We start from the raw sequence: 10970 nt of genomic DNA, 5'->3' as shown, positions 1-10970 counted from the left end.
TTTATTTTTCAGAAAATTGGGTGATATTCTCTTAGGTCTAAAATGACATAAAAAAAAATTAATGTTAAATTAAAATAAAAAAAATATGTTTTTCTCTTCATTTTTCAGAATGCTTTAAGCTAAGGCCAACAATCCAAATCCAATAGGCTATCATTAATGGATGGGATACGATGATGAGATCACTAAATTAGAGATTTGTCTTTAAATCCTGAGGATGAAAAATTTGTAATAAAGAGCTTTTTTATATATATAAAATGAAAAATTTATAATAGCGAGCTTTATATATATATATATATACACACACTTGTTTAGTATATGTGCTTTGCATGTGTGTCTCACATCAGTTAATAAAGATATATATAATAGGAATAAAATTATTTTTTAATTAATTTTTTATTAATAATTTAGAGATAATTTTATGTCCTTTTAGTTGTCTTTTCAAAGGAAATTTGAATATTCACAATGAAAACTTACCTGTTCACCATCTAAACTGTCACAAACATGTACACAAATTGAAATTTAAGAGATGTCACAAATCATCTTTAAATTTTAGTAGTTCACATGAGACTTGAAATTATTCTTATGATAACTAAATATATGTGAATATATTTATCAATCACTTCATACATCTAAATGATATGAGAATGTGCGTACGTTTATCTCAAAATACATAATTCAATTTTATATCGTAAATTATAAATTTTAAATTGTACATACTTTTGGTCATTATTACTTTTAATCAAAACAAAAAAGAACATTGATTAATTTCATTATTTACGATGCATAGATTTATGTAGATTAACTCACTTTCAAACAAACCAATTCAAAGTGTTTTAACCAAATAACCAAAAGACATCGATCGACTTCGTTAACTAAGATGCATAAATTCACGTAATCATCTAACTTTCAAACAAGTCAATTCAAATTAAGGATAAATCAATTCAAATAAAATTAAGGCTACACTTTTAAAATGCCACAAAGCACGCATAACAATTCACACATTAGGTTAAGGACAAATTTTAAAAACCTTAAAAATGATGAACTTAAATTGAAGATAAAGAATTTGATCTAAAATATTCTAAATTGGCATCACATGTAATAGGAGTAGTAATACAATCAATATGTACTTACGAAGAAATACATGGCTCAAAATCATTTTTAGATCGCGGTATTTGAAACATGACTACATTTACAAACATCTTCAGTTTCCTGCACATATATGTTACTAACAAAACTAAAGATGTTAATTCTTATCTTGAGATAAATTAAAAATGATAATAATAAAAAAATAGAGGGGGGAAAAATGATATTATAAGAGAACTGAAGAGCGATGAGTTCGTAAGACTCCGTAATTCTTTTTATAGAAGTTTTAAAATGACAAAAAAAATATGGATTAATAAATACTCCTATAAGAGTTGTGTTAGGATTTAGTTAGGGTTTGTACTTTAGATTCTTCCGGCATATACTTTTTATGGTAGGCAATTTTTATTGTTTCTTTTATTTCACAGTAATTTTATTTATAGTAGGTAATTTATATTGAAATTTTTTTAAGTAGGTAGCTTTTGTTTTGCCAAACGCGAGGACAATTTATTTTGCCTATTTTAGGAGCTTTATTTTTTTCATAAATTTTAAGAGTCCTTAATTTAATAAAATAGTAAAAAGATAATTTCGTTTATGGCGAAACCTTTTAATGAAGGACAAAAAGTTCAAATTATATATATATTGAATCCTACGACATGCAAACTAAATTACTTCGACAAGTGAATACCAGCGTCGCAATAGTAATTCAGCCTAGTATGAGAGGAATTATTAATTAACAGCTGAAGAAGTGTTAGTGGCTCAAAGCTACCGTACGTCGGATTATGATTGAGCATCCCTATTTCAGAATCCGAGCTGGACTCAATATGTGCTCCTGCCGACCCACAATAGGGACCTTTGGCCCCCAAGGGCAAATGTTGGTTGCTAAGTTGTTGCAGCAGAAGAGTCGCGTTGACTGCTCTGCAGTACAATTTCCATCAAGCGACAAGTAGGATCTTTTTTTATTGGAAACTTAAACATCTGATGGGTGTATTTAAGTGGCAGAGTAGCCAACTCTTTATCACTTCCATTCATTTATTTATTTGATAAAACAGGCAAGTGAATACCGAATACGAAATTCTTATAGATAAAACAATTCGACAAGATCTAGCCACATTAAAAAGACTGACGGCCCTGAATCCTATAAATCTAAGCTACTTCCCTAGAACTATCAGTATTTAATTAGAAATTGTTTCAGAAAATTATATTCCTAAACCTTCCACTTGAAGTATGGACTAAGACAGGGTGATGCACATGAAAGTGGCCTATTACTATCTAATTAGATTTTCTTTAACCAAATTCTCAACCCCAATGTGCTGCAACTAGTGCTAGTGGTCAATAAATTAGAAATTGCGTTTGGCAGTTAGTTTTTAGAAAATCAGTTCGCAGTGCCTAATTGTTTTTTTTTTGTCCCTATGTAACAGACCCAATTGAGATAAGTGATTTAAGTATTTTCCTTGTAGACTATCAATAACTAATTTGGCCAAGATAATTGAATAAAATATCAATTATATCCAATTTTTCGTCTTTATAAACCAAAAAGAGTTGTACTTCCCTTACTCGTCAAGCCTCTTTACTAGTCTCCCGGCCAATTTTGTTATTATTTCCCTAGCACTTTTAACTATGTCTTATCATTGTAATAACCACTTTTCTCCTCATATTCTCTGCATATTTAACCAATGCAATTGATGTGTCTTACGACAATAACAACAACAATAACGAAAAATTGACACCGGCGAGAGATGAGGAGGTAAAGGGTATATATGAAATATGGTTGGCGGAGCACGGGAAAATATATAATGAGCTAGGAGAAAAGGGGAGAAAATTTGAGATTTTTAAAAGATAATTTGAGGTTCATCGAGGAACATAACAACTCGGAAAACCGGACGTACGTGCTAGGATTGAACCGTTTTAATTTGCTGATTTCATGAACGAGGAATACAGGAACATGTTTTTGGGCATGAGGAGTGATGCTAGACGCCGCCTTGTCAAGTCCAAGAATGCTAGCCATCGTTATATTTTTCGGGCAAGTGACCATCTGCCGGAATCTGTTGATTGGAGGAGGAAAGGCGCCGTTGCTCCTATTAAGGACCAAGGAAGTTGTGGTAATTACTTATATTTTTTCCGGTCAATATTAGTCCTTTGAAGTGTAGAATTTAACCTTTTGGAACGTAAAGGTGCATTCGATACCTACATATATAAATCAATTTACACAGATAGTTAGCATACATAGTGTAATAAAACTATTAAGTGATAGATAAGCATTCAGTGAAGTTATAAGCTAATTAGCATCCATCCATTACTAAAAGTGAAAGCCACGGATGACTGATATAATTGAGCAAATGAAAATGTATTTCTTTCTAGTAGCTTAAGCTTTCGGATTGGATAATTTGACATTTCACATGGTATCATGACAAACGGGAGACCTGAATTCAGTCTTGTTGTCATCCATTTTCAAAACAACAATTTTCCACACTTTGCGTATCAAAAAAGAAACGCGCATGCGTAAGCAAGCGTGTTAAAAACATAAACAAACATATAAAAAAAGTCTGTTCTCTCCAATAAAGCAATAACTTAGTGTAGTTACATGCACCATTGAGATAAGTGGTTTGGTTTTGGTTAAAGTTTGTTTTTGTATATTTATTTACAGGGAGCCGCTGGGTATTCTCAACAGTGACTGCGGTAGAAGGCATAAACCAGATACCAACAGGAGAAATGATCACCCTATCCGGGCAAGAATTAGTCGATTGTGACAAATGTATAATGATGGTTGCAATGGTGGCCTAATGGATTATGCTTTTCAATTTATCATTTCCAATGGTGGTATTGACAATGAAACTCACTATCCCTACAAGGGCATCGACTACAATTGTGATCTTGTTCGGGTACGCTTATTCCTTAAGCTTCCATTTTTGTTGAATACATCCCCCAACTTTTTAAATTTGTCAATAAATTTCATTTAGACACTCAACATATAATTTGTTTCAACTGAACATATCTTAAATGGTTTACTAACTAGCTAAAACTTGAGACAGAAGCGCATAATAAGAACATTTTATCATGTGTTTAGATGATTCACCAAAACAAACCATAGGTCGAGTATCTAAATAAATTTTATTGATAAGTTTAAGAAGTTATCCTTGTATTCCATGTTCCCAATCACACAATGTTAATATGTTATATACATGCTTATTCAAATGGTAAAAGCATTTTTTTGGTGGATTTAAGTACACAAAGGACTAAAGACTATTTTACATTACTAGTATACTTTAATGTGGTGAGAGGTTAGTGGACATTTCCATTAGGTCTGTAAGTAATAGTTATCATATAACTTTAAATGTAATTACCTTCATAAATTATCTAATTGTGTAAATATTCAAATTTACATTAATCTTTTTTTAATTTTCAATTTTACAGAAGAATGCAAAGGTTTTCAACATAGATGATTACGAAGACGTGCCTCCAAATGAAAAATCACTTCAGAAGGCTGTGGCACATCAACCTATTTGCGTGGCCATTGAAGCCTCCGGCAGGGCTTTTCAGCATTACTCCTCGGTAATTCATAACCTTTTTATAATGTAAAATTTTCTAAACATTATAGTGAATAAAGTTCATCGGTCATAAACTAATTCTGTTATCTTGTACACATGGAAACAAATAAATAAACATAAATAAATCGACCGAGTATGCTATTATATTCACTGACTGAAAATCTTGAATACGCCTATATATGCTGTCAGGGCATATTTAGTGGGAGATGTGGAACACAATTGGACCACGGTGTGGCGGTGGTTGGGTATGGCACGGAAAAATGGAGTAGACTATTGGATAGTGAGGAACTCATGGGGCTCCAACTGGGGCAAAGCCGGGTACATCAGAATGGAGAGGAATGTAGAAGACACAAATTCTGGCCAATTTGGAATTGCAATGGAGGCTTCTTATCCAATTAAGAATGCCACAAACAATATTATTGTTGGACAAGAGGGGATTATAAAGAGTGTCAAAAGAAATACAACTCCCCCAAAGTGGATGACATGGCATGGATTATGTCTATTTTGTGATTTTTAGGTTATTGATTATTAACTAGTGTAGGTAATTTCTTTATCTCATGGATGTTCTGCCAAATGTGGAATTGCAATGGAGGCTTCTTATCCAATTAAGAATGCCAGAAACAAAATTATTGCTGGAGAAGAGGGGATTATAAACAGTGTCTGAAGAAATATAACTACCACAAAGATGACATGGCATGGATTATGTCTATTTTGTGATTTTTAAGGTTATTACTTGTTATCTAGTGTGGGTAATTTCTTTATCTCATTGATGTTGTTATTCCATGAGCATTATTTGGGCATTTCTTGTAATTCATTTGTCTTATGTTTGGTTACGGATGAGAGCGTTCATAGTGTTGACAAAGTCAAAAAGAGAAATCAATGATATGATATTTAACTTGATCAAAAAGCATTTCTTAATTTCGAATTAACGTGGCACACTTTTCTTTTTAGTTCGTTAAAAAGATATATTTTTTTTTAGTTCGTTAAAAAGATATATTTTTTTTATTAGAAATAACTTAACTTTAAGATGTTGAAAATAATGTTGGTTCACCGCCATCTCCGGCGAGCTTACCCATAACTCTGACAAACCATTCTTCATTTCAAGCAAAGAAGAAGAAGATGAAAGGAAGGGAACAAATTCAAAGTTTGGAACAATTGGAGCAAATATCAGATGATATTGTTTTCCCCCTTTCCACTAGGACCACACTCATGTCCTCTATAAGGCCTCAAGTTGATGTTTGTTGAACTTCATCTCAGTCGTACGATCTTTTTAATCCCTTGATGTCGGTTAGAAGAGAAAACATTGAACTCTAATACCTGTACAGAAATACATTATTTTTTCTTTATTTATTATTTGTAAATGCTTGTATGAATACATGAACAGTAATCAATAAGAAAGGGTACATAGAATTTTTTTTAAAATTTTGTTTGTTTCAATCTTATCAAGTTTTCTAATTTTTCACTCATCAATTTCACTATTTTTCTTTATGATATCAGAGCCAGGTTGAATCCCTAGATCAATAGGAACAACTTTTGCTTCGAGCTCAGAGACTGCTGGATCCAAATCAATGGATTCAAGCAGTCCTTATTTCCTTTATCCTTCAAATTCCCCTGAGATGTCTCTTGTGAATTTCATCTTTGAAGAAAGAGGGTATAAAGGATGGAGAAGATCCATCCTCGTTGCCCTATCAGCTAAAAATAAGCTGGGCTTCATTGATAGGACTTGAAGACCACTTGGATCTGATTTACCAGATTTTAAACTCTAGGATAGAAGCAACAACATGGCAACCTCATAGTTGTTCAACTCTCTTTCCAAAGAGATTGTTGATAGTTTTATCTATTCCAAAACAGCAGAGGCTCTTTGGAAAGATCTTGAGGATCGTTTTGTCAGCCTAATGGGGAAAAATCTATCACCTGGAAAAAGAATAAAGTGACTTAGTTTACAGATCAAATGATATTGCAGGATATTATACAAAAATAAAAGGTTTATGGGATGAAATGGATCTTTTAAACACTAAGAATTGTTGCTCAGAAAGGATATTTCCAGCAAATCTTTGCAGGATGAGGACTCACCATTGCTGCTGCTACTGGTGCGCTGGGATAACTAGGTACGATCGGGAACCTGAGCGTCCGAAACTATGATATGAAACATCATAGAGCAATAAACGAGTATGCGATCAGTACTTTGAATATACTGGTATGCTAAATAAGGTAAGGCTGAGATGCATGGGTTTATGTGCGTAAATGATAACCAACTGAATGACTAACATGTGATAACTGAACATGAAGTAATAACTAGCTGAATGATATGAAGTAACTTAGTAAGCATGCATGGAACATAGACTATCTGGTTAGCGTGAGAATATTGAATATAAATGCGTGAAAGCTGTAAAATTTGAGAATGCATGACCAAGCATATAATATGTTTTTGATATAGCTTGTAACGTAATTATTGAAATATGATAACTAAATAACTGATAAATTGTATGCTATGGTCAAGCAAAACTGAACTTAGTTTTGAACTGAACACTGAAAGTAAAATTATGGGGGGTATCATCTAACCAACATGCCCCAGTCTGAGCTGATCGGGGTCCAACCTGAGACCCTAGTTGAAAGGGTGTCAGTCTTGTGCCATGGGTACTAACAATGGCTGTGAGTCAACCCTATCTGGTAGGAAAACATTTTGTCAACCCTTAGTGGCAGGAAAACTCATGCGAGATATGTCAACCCTTATCTCGCAGGAAGATATCTCAACCTACGCTGGCTACGTAGTTCTGTAACTCAGGAATTACTACTAATGGTCAAACCCTATACTAACATAAATGCCTTTAACTCTGGGTTAGCGCGGGGCTGAATCCTACTCCCAACTGGATTGACATTGATTACGGGACTAAGCTAAGCTTAACTGAAGAGGGAATTGACTCGAATTACTGAACTATTCTAAGTTTGACTGATATGATAACTAACTGAACTGATAATGCCCAAGCTATTCAGAAACTACTGAGACTATGTAAACAACTAAATTTTGGGTATTCATAACCCCCAGGACTCGATAACAATAAGAACAGGGTCACATAAAAGCTTTGAAACCGTGGAAGGAAATTATTGTTCACAATTATTCACTTAAGCATTTCATCAAATGCATGGAGAACAAGACTATAACATGAGGATATTTCTAGACATGATGAGATAGCACGATCACATGGCAAAATCATAAACCGAGGATTTGTTCTGAAATTCTCATGGACATGATATAGCAACCACAATATTTAAAATATTTTAAAGCTTTAGGGGCATATTAAGTAGTCATTATTCAAAATCTTTTCATCTAGGCATTTTATCAAACACTTGCAATGCATGATTTAGGCTAAGCATGAGAATAGTGTTAAAAGTTGTAGTAATAGCATGATTTCACTTCTAAGATCACCAACTAGGGTTTAACACCATTCAAACATATAAGGTTTAATATCACCAATAATTTCATGGAAATATGATAAAGATTCAAAATTCATGTAAGTTCATGGACATAATTCATAAAATATGTAATAAGGGCTGTTTTTAATGAAAATAGTTTGTAAACATCATGTATAATCAAAATTCATAAAAACTTCATGGAGATAAATCATTATAAGCATGTAATTTCATGATTTAAAACATAAAAGATCGATTCTTGGACTCCATGGGTGAAAAGGGCCTATGGATGAACATTTAACATACCTTTACGCCTTGATCTTGAAAGAGAATCAACTTTTCTTGAACGTTCTTGGATTGAGAATCATAATTTCTTGGTTTTCTTATAGAAGGGTTTGAATCTTGTTCTTAGGAGATGATCTTGAGAAGAAACCCTAATTTTCTTATTCTTGAGAGTGAAAAGGATTATGAGTGATGAGAAACTGATATTTTAGCACTTAGTAGGGTTTTATGCGTGATTTAAGTTGTGGGAGGTGAGGGAAAAGATCAAAATATCCCTCCAAATTTGAATGAGAATTGCTGAATTTTAAGGGTGACGACCTTGGTTGATAAGTCGTCACTTAGGTGATGGCCCATCACCTCAGGTCGTCACTTAGAAGCTGGAATTAATGATTTTATGCCTAAGGCTGACGACTTGGGCTGATTATTCGTCACATATGTTACGGCCCGTCAGCTCAGGTCGTCACTTTGTTGACAGGTTGACATGCTGGAGTAAAATGAGCATAACTTTTCGCTCCGATATTGTATTAAGGTGAAACCAAATGCGTTGGAAATAAGATTAAAATATATTTCATTTGATATATAGTATGACACCCGAATCAACATATTCTAAGAGATACACTTATTTAAAGTTGACCCTTGCTGGAGCATTTATCAAAATTCTATCGACAGAAAAGTCCTCAACTCGTCTTTGAGTTAAGAGGATATTATGACCTCGATAAATAAGTGAAGATATTCCCACATCATATATTTGATAATCACACATATATAGACATAAAATCATTGGGTTTGGGTTACAACGGTTTGGATTTTAGCCCGAAAATGTGGGGTGTTACAATATCTCCTCCTTTGGAACATTCATCCTCGAATGAGACTGGTTAAGATGAGAGTACTATAATAAGGTAACTGATAGTATATACTGAACTTGAATATACATTAATCCGAATGTGATTGCATAACTGAGTCTGGGCATGATACCTGAACTGAACTGGCCTCGTGGATACATGCACTGAAATGAGAATGGTTATAAGGCTGAGATGGAAATGAGAGTCAACTAAAGAATAACTGTTACCTCCAGCTGGATCTAGTTTCATGAGTAAAAGATGAGAGATTTAGAAAATGAAAACTTAGGGTATTACAATATCTCCCCCTTGGGATGGTTTATCCCCCGAATAATACTAACTTTCCTGAATTATTAAGAAAAGACTGAGATGATGTATGGGAATCTTAGGAACTGAATAATGACTGAATATCTAGAATCTAAAACTAATACAGAATGTGTGAACCAAACTGGATTCACAATCCACATGGATGCGAACAAACTATCTCTTGGAAGGGGCATATTCATGAATTTCAGATAGTAAGACAAGATCGGAAGACGGTAAAACCATAGGAACTTATCAGTCTGAATTCTAATTTGGATTATTGGCTATACAAACTAACTCATACTGAAAGCATATACTTAACTCTATTATTTCTTCGACACACTTTCTATAAAGTTCTAATGACTTAGGGAGCAAGGAATCTTGGCATGGTCTGAATAAGACATCTGAATAAGAAATCACAACATGGCTAAAATTTTGTAATATAGAACATAGGCCTACGAAACATCAGCTAGGATAGAGCTACTAAGCCTTATGCACTACAACTACTAACTTTTAAGCTTATCGAATACTCTCTCAACTGTACCTTCCATCTTAATACAGCACTTCACCTGAGACTACTGAAAATATTCACATGAGCACTGATAACTCTATCTACTGAGGTCTGATCTAGACTGAATTCCCCTACTGTGTTCAAGCCTACTCGAATCTATAAAATGCACAGATAACACTGTAATACTAGTCTGAGTCATGAATTCAATACACTCTGCAGTTTCACAGCTTCTCATCTCATGAAAAATTCTGATTTCCCCTTCAATAACTAAATACAACCTCTTACTAGCCATTCACTAACGCGTAATGTATTTATCCACTTACACACCAACATGACAATAAAGCCTATCTTCATAACTATAGCCTCGAATAAAACAAGCATGCAACAATCTTTCCTTAATATAAAATATTTACTCTCTCCCATCTAAGTAATTGTTCATCACTATATTTCATAAGGAGAGGTCACTGAAAGACTAAAACATGAGGATCTGAAGCATGAATGAACACTATACAGAACTTGACACTTAAAAGAGTCCTGTGGAATAGAATATCAACATCATAGATTCATAAATAGATCTAAACTGAAGATGTACATGACATAAATCTAAATTTTTTTGATCATTAGGAGTGTAGCATGAGTACTGGAACTGAACATACTGTAAAGTATGGATAATGAGTCATGAGTTGCATGACTTGAGTTTGGAGTTCATAACTTCATGGAATATAATTCGGACTGCTGGGTGAATAGACTCTTTTTACTAGGAACTAGAAGTGTACCTGATTTTCTATAAAGTGTACGAATATGATCATAGGGTTGATATGTAAGGCATGAGTAGATATTGTGATGACTGATAAACCTTGCACTAAGAAAATAACGGGTTGGGAATCATCCTCTCCTACTGCTTTTCTACACATACTGGCATTATTACTAAAATCTGAAAGATTGACTTGGTTACTTGTTCTATCATCTCCCCCTTAACTTAAAGTCATCATTCTA

General features: G+C 33.6%; 1 pseudogene; it reads left to right on the top strand.

Moving 5' to 3' along the window:
- The first annotated feature begins 2652 nt into the window (after positions 1–2652).
- On the top strand, positions 2653–5557 carry LOC107869756 (annotated as a pseudogene).
- The last annotated feature ends 5413 nt before the right edge of the window (positions 5558–10970 follow it).

The sequence above is a fragment of the Capsicum annuum genome, chromosome 4 (assembly GCF_002878395.1).
Source record: "Capsicum annuum cultivar UCD-10X-F1 chromosome 4, UCD10Xv1.1, whole genome shotgun sequence".
Classification (NCBI taxonomy): Eukaryota; Viridiplantae; Streptophyta; class Magnoliopsida; order Solanales; family Solanaceae; genus Capsicum; species Capsicum annuum.
The sequence above is the reverse complement of the archived record's forward strand: the minus strand, read 5'-3'. Positions and strand labels throughout refer to the sequence as shown.